Source organism: Carassius auratus, unplaced genomic scaffold (assembly GCF_003368295.1).
Source record: "Carassius auratus strain Wakin unplaced genomic scaffold, ASM336829v1 scaf_tig00217524, whole genome shotgun sequence".
In the NCBI taxonomy this organism is placed as follows: domain Eukaryota; kingdom Metazoa; phylum Chordata; class Actinopteri; order Cypriniformes; family Cyprinidae; genus Carassius; species Carassius auratus.
This window is the reverse complement of record NW_020529111.1, coordinates 19,230-34,754: the sequence shown is the minus strand read 5'-3', so window position 1 is coordinate 34,754 and position 15,525 is coordinate 19,230. Positions and strand designations below refer to the sequence as shown.

The window sequence follows — 15,525 nt, the reverse complement described above, 5'->3', positions numbered from 1 at the left end:
TTTGCGTAAAATATTTTTAATAGATTACCGTCACATTATTTATCGAAATAATCACATTTGACCATTTTGTACCGCCCTAACATGAGGTAAATAGAACTTAGCTGTTAATGTTTGAAAAAGAAAGGGATTCGTGTCAGTGTAGCTTGTAGGCACCTGTGTCAACATGTCATTCTTGACCTTTGACCCCAGTCAGTCTTGTTTTTTGGTTCACGTTGATCTGCGGATTATATGTGCTTAGGTTTTCTCCTCTCTGTTACTTGGGCGTGTTTTGACTCGATTTCGTCTCTTGTAGGTGGAAAAATTGTATCCTCAAACCATTTGCACCTCTTAACTTCAGAATAAAACAGTCGAAACTTGAGTGGTAAGTATAATACTTTGTAGGTTTCTCTTACAAAAGTGACTAAATCCAGTCATTCTGATAGTGATCCAAATGTTACTGACATTTTTATTGTGAATCTTCACACATGCGCAACAATTTTGGCGACAAAGATTCTACGTTGTCCTTACTGTAGTGATGTATGAAGCACTGCACACTCAAAAATCAAACCCAGCAGCTTTCTGTTGGCCATTTGCAAAATCTGTGAAGAGCGGTGTTTCTCCTTACGCAAAATTCCCAATTATACAGATTGGTACAGAAAAGACGTACGATAAAAGATTAGGTTAATATGACCACACCTTTCCAATGTTTAATGGTCTTTGTGTTTGTTTTTTAAGATATTGGCACAATAATGAGGGTAGTTGAGCTGTCCCCTCTGAGGGGATCAGTGTCATGGACGGGGAAGCCAGTGTCGTACTATCTGCATACAATAGACCGCACCATAGTAAGTGCCCTTTCATTTGTGTCACATGGGTTTTGCTGTTCTCTCTGTGTATAATTGGTCTCTGATTTGCATTAGTCTTTATTGTTAGGCAAAAGACATCGAGCGTGGCTTTCTCATGTCACGCAGTCGTCCAAAAAGAGACGCCTTTGAGCAGATTTATTACATATTTAACCAAACGCTTTTTCTTTTTGCAGCTTGAAAACTATTTTTCTAGTCTCAAAAATCCTAAACTCAGGGTAAGACTCGTTTGATTCTCATGTTGTTTATGGGTTTTTGGACAAAATATCAAGTTATATCTCTTGCCATAACACATGCGGCTTGTTGTTTCCAGGAGGAGCAGGAGGCAGCCAGAAGACGCCAGCCGAAGGACAGTAAGGAGAATAAGAGCAACACCACCACCCCAACCAAGCCCAAGGAGCACAAGGTGGATATACAGGAATCGCTCAATTAGTTAATTAATTGTATTTTCACTTCAGGGATGCAACGATACCATTTTTCGGATCCGATACTAGCACGTTTTTTTGTTTTTTTTTTTATATATTTTAAATGCGATTTATACATTTTATTTCAAATTTATCTATATATATATATAATTTCATTTGAAAAATATGTACCTATGATTTTGTTTTACATTTATATGTATACATTTGTTTTAAATTATTAATCGTATATGGAATCACTCATTATGTTTATTTATGTATTATAAGTTTATACATAAAAAAAAAAAAAAAAAAAATCTCATATTAATGGAATATCTCTTTATCTCTGTGCATCAGACACAGCGTGACTCTGGTGGTGAGGAGGAGCGCTCAAACTCACTTGTGGACAGTGAAACCGTCACCGAAACCCCGCCGGGCCAAACTGCTGCCCAGGGGCCGCAAGCTAGGCAACAGGAAGCGTGGGCGGCCTAAGAAAGCTGCTGCCGCCACTGCAGCCGAGCGCAAGAGCAAGAAGAACCAGAGCGCCCTTGATCTGCTGCACGCTAAGACCCTCTCAGCGGCCCCCGCTCAGGGTGAGTTACTTTAAACTATTATTTGTGTTCTAGCATGGCTAAGTTGGCTAAACGTTTTTGTCCAGTTTAATTCTGTTTATAGCTGTATTTATTGCTATGTCCAACTTTGTTGTGCTACAAATATAATACAATTTAAAATTCCAGTTATGAACGATGAGGATAAAAGATTTGTAGCTGTGTATAGTCATCTAAAACACATCTTCAGTTATTTTGTATCTATATTTCACATACCATTTCTGGCCTCCTTGCAAGGGTATAGTGATGTGTAATATGATCGGGCGTCTGTCTGCACGTGGTGTTTTTTTTTTTTAATTGACCGGATCTTGGGACTTTTTTAGTATCTACTAAATCGCTTGGACGCGGTGTCTGTCAAATATAGGCGAATGTTCTTAGGATCATAATGAATGATGGCACGAATGAGCCTCCCTCAAGACGCACCATCACAAGATGAATATCCAAGGAGGTTTTAATTTGATATTACAGATGAGATTTACAAAAGATATTTCAACTGCTACTATTTCAAGGGAATACTGCTGTAAAAAAAAGCACCTTTGTTATTTAAAGTGTTTGCAAACCAAATGTTATTGCACTTTTGTTCATACAGCAGTAGTTTAAAATAAAGTGCTCAATACACTATTTTTTGAATTCATTATTGAATTTTGTGCATAATGTGGTTAATCACAGGAAAATCATGCCATTAATCGCGATTAAACATTTTAAATCGTTGCAAAGAACTACTTAAAACCATGACGTCTTTACTGGCTGTTTAACAGCATCCGTACCTTTGACATTGACTTTCGTGGTTTGGATCAATCCACAGATGCATACAGGTCACCTCAGAGTCCGTTCTATCAGCTACCTCCCAAAGTTCAGCATTATACATCAAGCCAGCTTCTCATGGGCCCCACTCCACCAGACCTGCAGGCTCTTCTCGGTAAGTTCATTCAGCCTCACTTACGCCTGCTCTCCTTCCAGATTTAGCATGAGGAGATCCATTTCAGTCCCACAGACGTGCTAATGCATCTGCTCTAGATTCATAGTCAATCACCCAGTTAACATAAACCTCCTTGCTTGTGCTCCAGATAATATGAAAGTCCAGTACCTGCAGTTCATGGCCTACATGAAGACACCACAGTACCGTACCAGCCTGCAGCAAGCCCTCGAGCAGGAAAAGGTGAATATTTCTTCTAATAAACATTATTTGTTTACTTGATTTAGTTTTGCTTTGTTTACCTGTTATTAATAAAGAAGTATTATAAATGAATTCATCAAGTAATATGTGTGTCTCTCTCTCTCTCTCTCTCTCTCTCTCTCTCTCTCTCTCTCTCTCTCTCTCTCTCTCTCTCTCTCTCTCTCTCTCTCTCTCTCTCTCTATATATATATATATATATATATATATATATATATATATATATAATACATACATAGATTTTATTATATTTATATTTTTAGATAATATATTTTATTATATATTATTCATTTATATATATATTTTACTTGTATTTTTAACTGAATTATTATTATTATTATTAAGTATTAATCAAATAAATGTATACACATTTTGTTTTACTAATTTGCTAATATTGTTATAATATTTAATGATTATATATGCATGTTTAATAATAGTAGTAGAAATAATTGATAATAAATAATATTGATAATATTTTAAATATTTAAATGTACAATGTATAAATTATTGTAAAACATTGTTTGTTTAGTTGAAAAATGTTTTTTTTTATATTTTATTACATTACATTTTATTTAAAATTATTTTAAAATAATTGTTTAATAATACTACTAGTAGTAGAATTAAAATATTAATAATGGGAAAACTAAATATTTTATTTAAATATATAATTATTTTTTATTTATAAATTGTAACTTAATTAATTAGGAACATTTTTTTGGTTTTGTCATAACATTATTGTTTAACTTTCTCTCCCCTGTCTTTTGTGACAGCTGAGACACACAGAACTGTCCGGTCAAGCACAGCAGCTGCTCAGTGCTTGTAATTCCCATAAGGAGAGGATCCGAGACCTTTTCCAGTCCAAACTGGAGGAGGTAAGACCTGTCTCACAACCTAGTGAGCTAGCTTTCAGATCGGTGCTGAATGTGAACCCTCGGCTTCCTCTCTTACAGCTGGGCTTGAAGGCGGTGACTGTGGAAGACCTAGTACAAGCTCAGAAGGAGATCACAGCCCACAACCTCCAGCTGAGGGAGCAGACTAAACAGCTGGAGAGGGACATGGGAGAGCTCCGAGACCAGAGCCTGGTGCTGGTAAGTGATCCACAATAAACCGTTACAGAGCTGAAGTATACTTAAGTTTCAGAAATGAAAGCTTTGTTTGTTTGGCAGAAGTGGAACTGAACGCCCATTACACATATGTTTGTGTGTTTGTCAGCTGAAGGCTCGGTGTGAGGAGCTCAAGCTGGACTGGGGATCTCTGTGTTTGGAGACGCTTTTGAAAGAGAAAGCGGCTCTGCGAAGACAGATCTCGGAGAAAACAGCGTCACTGTCTGGAGCTCCAGGTATCTGCATGCACATTTTCTCAGTCAGCTCAGAGCTAATATGGCATTGCAGACTGGTGTACATTCAATTCTGTTGAACTAGCTCCTACAGGGATATTTTTACCTTGAGCAGTGTGGCTTGGCTCTGTCTATGTTTACATCAACGGCTCCCCTGGTGTTACTTTGCAGATCAGCATCGTTGAACTAGAGAAGAGCCAGAGGCAGCAGGAGCTCCTGCAGCTCAAGTCTTACAACCCGTGTGAGGAGTCCCCTACCAAAAGGCCCTCCCCGGCCCAGATCCCCGGCCAACACTGGATTCCAACACCCCTAAACTCAACCCTCAAGCTTCTGTGAGGCTCAACGGCCTCAGCCCTGAGCTATCTATCAATGGTACGGCCTCGCCGGGTTATGAGAGAGGCAGTGGAATGGGCAAAAACGAGCTCCTGACTCGCTATCTGCCTATATCCCCTGACCACGAAATTGTGCCGCCCACCCCAGACTCAAGAACCAGGCAGCTAGGGCAACCCCTGCCTGACTACACCCGCTTTTCTCCTGCCAAGATCGCCCTACGCAGGCACCTCAACCAAGATTCGGCTGGCAATCAATTTAGAGCCCTTGGCAACATCCACCGGTGAGTAAAATTAACACATTTAGTTGACTTTAAGTGCTTGTTGATTGGTCACTGATCACTCACGGCTATTTTCAGGTGTGACAATGGTGCTGTATCATCTCCAACTCTGGGATTAAACAGTCTTGCTCCTCACCCAGTTCAACTGATATTCTAGCAACCACCACACAAAAGAGCCCAGCTGCCCCCGGCGACACTATAACCAGTCTACCAATCAGCATCCCCCTCAGCACTGTGCATCCAAGCAAACTTCCTGTCAGCATCCCACTGGCCAGCGTGGTGCTGCCGAACCGTGCAGAAAGACTGGTACGTATCTGTGTGAGCAGCAGTCGCGGTATATGCTCTTAATGGCGTTTTCTGCAATTATTCAAGTTTTGGTTTTCTTTTGGTAGAGGAGCACTCCTAGTCCAGTTTCAAATCCAGCAGGACAGAGCAATGGCAAGCCACCTCTCACGCCTACCTCAGGTACAGTCCCGCTGTCTACTTTGTTCTGCTTGATTTCTCGTAGATCATGCTGTTTAGTTTCTAAATGCATCGTAATAAAATTATTTATAATCATTTTTAGAAATAAGTAATTCTGTTTAAAAGTGACCACAATTTAATCAAGCCTTTTCAAAAATTCTAAAAAGTGTGTTTTCTTTTTATGGGGTAAAAATTTTAAGTGAAATGGAAAAGGCTTGAAAATTCATTCAAAAGTGTCCATACGTTAAAAACATTTGCATATTGCTGTAGACATTGGGGGGCCTTTGAGTCAGAAAGAGTTGAGTACCTCTAACATCAGTCATCCATGTTGTTTACATACTTTCGCGATGCAAAAATGTTACGATATTAATCATAGATTGGTGGCGATACTTTAACGATATAACGGCAGTCAAATCCTATTGGTTGAGCTGCTGATGTCACCTACTCTGCAACAGGCCAATGGCGAGTTGAAGCTTGAAACTGAAATTAAAGATGCTCCATCTTCTTATAAGTCCGACTTCTCGGCAGAATTTTGGCTGTCCAGTCACGCGACAGGACGACGGTAAAAAATGTTCAGACAAAACACAAACTGTTTGTAAAGACTGTAAAACAAAGCTGCCATACACGACATCAAACACTTTGAATATGATGTGCCATTTAAAACGGCATCACATCAACAAACTCCTGCGACAAAAAGAGTGAAAGAAGGCAAAACATCTATAGACCATTTCAACGGATATTCTGCGGTTTAAGGAAGGGACGTCTTTGTTCCTTGGACATTTCCAGTTAGTGTTTGAGGGCATTCAAAACAATGGTGGCAGGCTTTTAATGCACAGTAGGATTACGATAATTTAGTTAATACTGCTGTTTAATATGTCTAAATAAAAATTTGATTCCTTGTTGCTCAGTGGTTGAGTGTTCCCTCTGACTGGAATTAACATTAATTTATAAATCACTGGAAATTAAAGGGTTTAGATTTCCGAGAAACGCGCCTGGATTGCAGCAGTGAAGCGCGAAGCAGAATAGCAACTTGCAGCTCTTGGATCTACAGTGAACATTTCGAGTTCAGGTAAGGAAATGTTGTTGTTCTCCATATGATTAATTGTATTTATTTACGTTCACTCTTCAAGTATGATGCAAAATTTTGCTTTCGTCATTGTTTACAATATGCGCCTAGCGGTATGATTCTTGTTTAGTGAAAAAGACCAAGCTTTTATTTCCATTTTATTGCCAAGCTTTATGTAGGCTAGAATTAAATACGAGTTCACATTGGCTGTCTAGCTGTCTTGTCAGCAGATAAATACAGTGAGTAACACGTTATAGAAATGTAAACTTGAATGTTGAATAGTGAAACGGTTAACCAAAGTAGTTTACAAAAGCTAACGGTAAACATGTTTCATCACTTTTTAAGCTTGTCTGATGTTAATTCTAACATGTACTGATGTATTAAATAATAAAAGTATTATCCATGAATATTGTGGATTAAATTAAACAATTGTTTTTCTACTTTAGGAAAGCCATCATCTGTAATGTAAGACACCTAAGACAGTGTGCTACAGGGAGACAGGAAGGACAAACCACATGTGACCATATGAACATTCAGATGTGTTTGAGAACCTGAGGATTAAATGCAATGTAGTACTTAAAGCGGCTTAGCCTGCTGCTTTTGATATTGATCACGTTAATAAATTTGCTGAAAATAGTTGAAAGCGAGAGGATGTCTTTGTTTATATGCAGTACTGGTCAAATGTCTGGACACATTACACATTTTACTATTTTTAAGCAAAAGATGCTTGAGATCGCATCACATAAGCTCATCATGGATTTGGTAACACATTGGAACAGCTCCATGGATATGCTGGAACGCTATCTCAAACAACCATAAATCCATGATCGAGAAGAGCATAACACTGGATGAGAAGGACTCCACAACTATAGCTAACATGAAAACCTCTTAGACAGATACACAGTATTTTTTCAGGATTATCTGCTGGAGAGTACTGCACTGGACCCCAGATTTCGATCGTTGCCCCATCTTTATATTGTGAATGCTCAAAGATCCCTGCTTGAGAATGTAGATATGCCGGGGGGGGTTTTGTAAAAAAAAAAAAAAAAAATCATGTACGTAACCTAAACCAACCCTAGTGTTTATGTTGAACTTATTTGAACTTATTTTTTTTTTTTTACTGCTTTAAGTTCTGTCTTAGGTTTCTTAATTCTAAGTTTGTTAAATTTAACAATTGTTTTCAGTGACAGACGGACCTATTCAGTTGTTAATTTGAATAAAGGTTTTTATTAAACCTTGAAATGTGATCTTGTATGTACAAAGTTGTTGAAATTTGTTAATGTTTTTGAAATAAATTTGTTATTTGAATCTGAGTTTCATTTTGTATATTTTGTTCAAAATATTGTGATACGTATCATACCGTGAACCCAGTATCGAGATATGTACTGTATCGTGACCTAAGCTTATCGTTACACCCCTATTGCGTACTATACTAAATGCAAAATCTGCTTCCTCTTAGGGTACTCCTCCAGCTCAGGATTGGTGAATGGCTCTCACACCGCCATGCTGACCGAGGATCAAGACTGTGACGCTGCCTCCCCTCTTCCTCACAGCACTCCCATCATGGGCCTCCAGCCTCGCTGCTCTGGCCTCAGTCCTGCACTGGGCACTGGGGGCGTGCTGCAGTATGCCGACGGCCCACCGAGGCTTCCACCCGAGGATGGCCATGACCGCCAGGGCCCCGAATCCGACACTGAGCCCTTGGACAGCGAAGCTCGTAGGCGTATCTTTTTCTCCTCATCCTCTTCTTCCTCCTCATCTTCGTCCTCCACGGGAGGCTCAAGGCTCCACCACGGGTCGGTAAAGCAGGGTCACCATCATCACAGTAAGCATCATCATCACCACCACCACCATCATCATCATCATCACTCTCCGAGCTCCCACAGCCAAGAGGGGCGGAAACGAGGGCGGCGAAAGCGCAGCTCCTCTGGAGCCATTCCCATTAGTGGATCCCCCAAAAGAAGGGCATTTCCGGGACTTGGCTGCTCAAGCCATTCTTCAGGATCACCACTTAATATCAATTCAATGGTGAGCAGACTAAAAATGGCGGCTGTTAGTATTGTTAAAACTCACGGTTGGCCTTAGATCAGACCCAAAATGTTTGTTCTTTTACCAGGTGAACAACATAAACCAGCCTTTGGAGATCTCCGCCATCTCTTCCCCGGAGCAGTCAGGTCGAAGCCCGTGCGGGACCGATCTAGATCAGCCTCCTGTGCTTAAAAGAGAGCGTCCCCTGGAGCTCAACAACACCGGTCGTTATTCCTCCACCCCTAGTTCAGATGAAGAGGGCACCATTTATGCCCCGGACACCTCTAGCTCAAGCCGGTAGTAGCTCTTTTCTTTCAAATCCAGTTCATTCGTGCTTAAACTTTGCAGATCATCAAAAATATGGTTGATTGTTTTGATGGATCGACTGTTTTCCCTTTCAGAATTGAGCGGAAAATCGCCACCATTTCCTTAGATCGAGATGGACCTATCAGAGATATGGAAAGGGGTGAGTGCAGTGCATTTTGGCTTATGGACATTTAAGGTTCGGACTCCACTAGCTGTTTGTCATAGAACATGGCATTTTTCAGGTTTGCAAGGACGTAAATCAGGTGCCAGTAGCGTGAGCAGTGAGGTATCATCTTCCTCCGGAACCGGCAAGTGGAAATCCACCTTCTCCCCAATCTCTGACCCCAAGCCAACTCCTCCGGATCACCGCCAGGGTGGCTCGCCATTCGGTATGGGGCTTCCCGAGGTGGTACAGACTCTGACTCGGACCAGAAACCACAGAAGAGAGGGCAACGTGAGCCTGAGTCTTACGGGAACTCAAACCTCTTCCTCATTCAAGATGGCAGTGGTCGCTCGGTCGTCAACACATTGGAGCGGCCGCTGCAGAAACATAAACTGCGGGAGTGGGACCTGAAATCTATAAGTGGATTGGCCAGCCAGAACCTCTTTATATCTGCTGCGGCCAATGGAGGCATCTTGACCGGGAAAGTGGGTGGGGCCTCTACAGTTTCCTCCGCCTCCTCAGTAGGACAGTACTTCCCCCTGAGCGGGGCTTCAGTTCTCCAGTCCTTATTTGGAGCTCAGCCACCTGGACCAACTACCAGCGGAGCTCCTCGGTTGGTCAACGGACATTTGGCGCTCAGCAGTTTCTCCAGCGCCGGGCTGGCAGGGGGCGCTGCAGGAGGTGAGTTGGATATTTTCTGTCTTGTTTTCCTGTAAATATTGAGCTCATGGTCAGAACGGTCACTCGGGTGTAGAGAAAAGGTAAGTTAAGGCCCAGCGCTGCCACTGTCCCCGGCTCTCCCACAATGCTTGCTGTGCTGACTGTGCTACAGCTACACACCTAGAGGAAATGACAACAAGTTGTAAGAAGTCAGTGAAATTTTTGCAGTGAAATTTAATCCGGGCATGTTCTTGGAAACATAAAAAGCTCAAGCCGTTTAAATAATTTCCACTGGCCTTGACGGTGTAAACTGATTTGAAGGCCTGTGAAAATACGTGAAGCTCTCGAGTTTATGAGATTTGGCCGAGAGACTCCTCGACTTCTATGGCTGTATTTCAGGCCTTCACATTTTCTCCGGGTGTTTGTCTTAATTGCAGGTCTTGTTTTGGGTTTCGAGGCATTTCACTGTGTACCAGCACCTCACAGTCCACAAAGATGAAATGAGTCAAGTCTACTTGAATAAAGTCACTACCCTATGGATAGACCGATAGATGGATAGATAGAGAGATAGATGGATCTAGACAGATTGATTTATTTATATATATATATATCGATATGTAGGTAGAGATAGATAAGTGTAGAAGTTAAACTGTATTATTTGTAGCTATAATCTCCATGACCGTTTTAAACTTATGCATACACTTGAAAAACCCAAACATTAATTACAAAAAATCATGACATAGGCTTTATGCAGGTTTGGTGTGAGGTGCTTCTGGTGCATCAGCGCAGTGCCTCGTCGCTTTATCTGTGCTTGTTTGTTGGTCTGGCTTGCTGCTCTGCACAATCTGGCTGAGCCCCCATTTTCTGTCTTTGTTTTTTGCTCCCTCTCTGTGCTGTGTGTCTGTAGGGATTTTTCACCACATGGTGCCTTCAGTCTCCTCACAGCAGTCTGGGGCCAATCTCCTGGGCCCCGGGGCCCTCAGTTCCCAGCAGAGGCATCTGGACACGAACCCCAAACCGGGGACCTTGTTCTTGGCCTCTGGCCCCTCACAGCTCAGCCGCACACAGACAGTCCTACACGTGCCCTCCCCGCCTGCCCTCCCTCTGCCCCCTCCCCTCTTGAACTTGTCCTCCGCTCTCCCGTCCCAACCTTCGTCCCCGCGTCCCGAGCGCCAGCAGTCCTCAAGGCTGCAGTCGTCCCACCCTGCTTCCACCTCCTCCCTGTCTCTGATCACCACATCTGCTTCCGCTTCCTCCCGGCCCTTCACTGTGCACTATCCCCCGCATCTGCCTCCCCTGCACCCTCCCGGCAGCGCAGGTTCAGGTGGGGCTGGGGTATCTTGGAGGACTCTGGGTATGCAGGCGTCCTACACAGCCTCGCAGATCCCCAGCAATCGCCCCAGATAACACCCGTCTGGGCATAGGAGGGTGGGGGAAGGGGGGTTAGACTACTACTAGACGGATACAGGGAAGCTACTGCGCTCTGCCAGCTATAATCTCAACAAGGTATGTGGTGTTGGCATGGAAATGGACGACACGCTTTTGCTGCTTTTCTTTTCTTTTTTTTGTTTATCGTAGCTGCATTTCCTGCAAGTTCTTTGGGTTTCAGAAACCAGCTGTTTAGACTATTTATGTCCGAATTGCCATTTTTTGGCTTTTTAAAATATCATTACATGTTCAGGGCTCAACAATGTGATTTCTGCTTTTACTAGGCCACAAAAATGATATTTTATTTTACATTTGTAATAATACAATGTTTTCATGTATTTCTGTAAGTGTTTTTATTTTTTTTTATTTTTTTTCATCAAATGTTTCTTTGCCCTGTCGAAAAAGGAAATTTAAAATGGCTAAATTGGATATATTACTGTTTTCAATTAATTAATATAATGTTATAGTAACTTTATGAATTTTGTTAACATTTTTGCTGGATGATTATCGTTTTGTTGTGCTTATTTTATATATAATCTAATTGAGAATATTTTAAAGACTATTTTATTTAATAATATTTTATTATTAATTGGTATATGTGTGTGTGTATTTTAATCATTTCATTTATTAATTGATTTTATATAATATTAATCAATTAATTATGAATGAAATAAAACCCTAGGAAAGGTTAATTGACAAACTTTGCTAATAAAAATAGTTATGATGCACATTTGGGAAGTGTGAAGGATTCATATTTTTTTTACTGTAATTATAAAATATAAACCAATTAATAGTTAAATAAAATACTTTGATACATACAAGTTTAATGTAAAATAGGTCAATTTTTGTCAAACATTTAATTTATTCGTATTTGTATATGTACAGTAAATCATGTTTTGCACTGTAAGCCATCATAATCATCCAGCAAGAAGGGTTATAAAATAGTTTCATATTATTATTACTATTACACTACATATTACTTTTATGTAGTATTATTATTAAAAATATAAAATTAATATAATTTTCAGCCTATTGTAAATTGTTGATAAGCAAGTACCCCTTGCAGAATTTGGGATAACAAAGGTTTTAAACGTCCCAGTCTAAATGTATAGGTTTGCCAGGCATGTAAATTGTTGAGCCCTGATGTTGATGACACATCTGTCCACATCTTGTGTAATTCCTGGATTTTACCCTCGACTGGTTACAGGTAACTGAAGAAATCTACCTCAACCCAACGTAGCCTATGCAATGGACAGGTGTGGACCAATGGGCTCGACTCGCTCAGCGGTGCTCAAACATTTGCTAAAGCCGCCACTGTAAAACTGATATGGGTATCAGAACTTATCACAGGTGCAGCTTAACACACACACACACGCACACACACACGCACTGCCCCTGAATCAGATTCAGATTGATAGTATGCAGCTTCCTTGTTTTTTCAGAGTGTGACACCATGTTGGGCTGATGCTAACAGCCATCTATTAATAATTGGGAGCTTAACATGGCCTTACTTGATGGGTGGTTTACTAAATTTACAGCCATCTTCTGGTTGATTCATAATCCTTTCCACAGGAAGTGTCTTAAAAGTCAGGAATATCATTTCAGTTAGTACAGTCTCAATAGGCCGTACACACACGCACACAAAAATAATTTGTGAATCTCTGTAACCTTGCTGCTGTTATCAGTGGAAATACATGTGGCTTATTCGGATGGACTCCATGAAGCCCCTGGAGCCTGATGCTGGGACATCCCCCTTCCAGTCTGAGCTTGTGCTGTGAACTCACTGTTTTAGTGAAATTGATGATAACAAATAGTGGAGTGGTTACTCATCATATTAATTGTTTGGCTAATAAGGTGAAATATGGAAAACCACAAGCTCCAGCTGTGTAAGGGGGATTTCCAAGTGATATTTTACCTTAAAAAGAAGACTATTTAAAAGTATTGCGTAATATTAAAACTTTAAAAGCAAGGATTTTTTAGTAATTGTAAAAAATAGTCATGACTGTTAAGCACATTTCCCCAAAATTATCATTACAATAATGCAACAAAATGCATGTTATGTACTGGAATTCATCTGAATCTGTTTTATTATTACTACAATTTTATATATATATGTATATATATAATGCTCCTCGAATATCAACGTCAGAGATAGTTCAGTTTAAAATACATCGTTATAAATGCTAAGCAAATATGTAAATTATATATAATTGAGTTAAATTGCGATATTATTTTCCATTGCGTTACTAAAAATGCTTATTGTTTGTGATATATTTTGCAGTACGGTATTGCAAGTAAAAAAAGGATTGCCATGAAAATCAAGATACTACTATATATATATATATATATATATGGTCTTTAAATGTGCTTTTTATTAGTAGTATTTTATTTTTATTATTTGACATTATTTTTTGGGAGTGAAATATGACTAGGGCATGTTCTTGATGGGCTTCATGAGATACACCGCTTAATTAAATGATTTCATTATTATATTTACACTGGATAATTTACCTGTGGAGCGGTTCATGACAAACGAATTAAAACGGCACGTCATTTTTAAAATTTAAGCTTTCATGAATCAAAGGAAAATCTTTTTTTTTTTTTTTTACATGCATGTAAACAAATATTGTAATTAAAAAATATATATAATTGAAACAAACAAATGCACCTTCCAGGAATACACAACTAGAACCCAATCTGCAGGGAGAGAAGCCGTTAGAAACACAGAATGAGTGAAAGTCTGTAAAGGAGCCATTTAATCAGGTTAGCTACTTTAATTACCAGATCTTATTGAATCACTATGTTTAGCCTTTGGGGCCCTGTTTTAATGCTCAAGCTTCCATGTTCCTTACAGTTACTGCTGAACTTTAATACAATGCACATATTTTGTTCAATTGGGTGGCGGTGTCTTACACAGTACAGGCTTATTCAGGTGAATCTGGTGCTGATCCATATTCCTCGCAGATTTCATTACCAAACCCAAATTTCTTTATGGTGCTTTTCGCAACCGGGAAAACCAGCACAAGCTTGTACGTACAAACACACACTGATTCAAAGATGTACACACACTGGGAAAATGCAGGATCACACAACGGCAACAGAAAAACTACTGGGCAACTTCAACTCATCCTTTTGTTTCTCTTTTATTCCTTTTGTATAGGTTTATTTTCTTCTCTGTACTGTGAATGGTAGACTCTCTCAGACTGTATAATTGTGTATATATTTTGGGTTATTTATCATTTAAATTGTCTGACTTTTTGTGATTTTCTTTTGGTTTGCCTTTGCTCTTATTTTGTATTGGAGCAGAGCACAACGTGTGCAAAGTGTATGTACTTGACTCGCAGTCTAAAGAAAAATGGTGCTATAATCTGAACAACTTTAGACTGCTTATTTATATTAAGATCATCAACAACAACAAAATAAATAATAAAGATTCTTGGTGCTTCTTTTACACAGGGATGTTTTCAAGCCTTTTCCAATATTTATAATGTATTATTTGGCGCCCGGCATGATCAGTGCTGTTTTTATATAGAAGAAACACCTTTTGGTATAAATCGAATTTAAAGAAGCATGAAAGTACATTGCAGAACTTTACAGTAGAACTTTTTTTTTGTTGTTGTTTTCAAGTATTTACTTCAGTGGTGCTCCAAAATCGACCTGTGTGACAGGTAGTGAATGCTTTGAATTACACACATGGCACACTGTTGAAACTGGTGTCATATGGCATTTCATTTCTTAACCTTTTTGGTTTCTCATGAGGAGAAAATGTGCTAATCCTGTTTGCCTACCATCTTGGGCCCGTACGGCTCGGTGCTGTTTCTTAAAATTGTCGTTTTCTTCGCAAGTGTAACACAAACCCATCATCTTACACAAACTGGTGCTGCTGTTCACAACGATGTCGAAAATACCAGTGAGCCCGTACCAAAACCTACAATCCACTATCAAAGCCTGTCCATAGAGTGTGTCGTGTAACTTAGTTTGAGCTTATTGCATATTGTGGTGATGTGAAGTTGTGCTGATGTGACCGATTGTAGATTTGGCTAGTGTTCTTTCAGTTGGCTAGTACTAGTGGTTGACCGATATGGGTTTTCCAATGACTGTTGGAATAATCAATAGCATATATAGAGAATAGGGTAATATAATGACGTATATTAAATATTTGAACAATAAAATGGGTAGTGCACCCAAAAAAAGGAAAAAAGACGACTTATTTACTCTCCATCATGTCGTTCCAAACCTGTACGACTGTATTCTGCGGAACACAGAAGAAAATATTTAGAAAAATGTGGGAAATTGTTTTTGTCCACACGATGAAAGTCAATGGGGGTCCAAAATTTGAACCCCATTGACTTTGAGAGATTCCCACCTGCCCGATATATCGGTCTATCGCTAACTGGTACAGCATTATAAAAATGGTCATTGGCGTGCAACATCGCCAACTTGA

General features: G+C 39.8%; 1 pseudogene; it reads left to right on the top strand.

The window, feature by feature from the left end:
• Window positions 1-347: 347 nt before the first annotated feature.
• Window positions 348-15,274, top strand: LOC113101109 (histone-lysine N-methyltransferase, H3 lysine-79 specific-like; annotated as a pseudogene).
• Window positions 15,275-15,525: the final 251 nt, after the last annotated feature.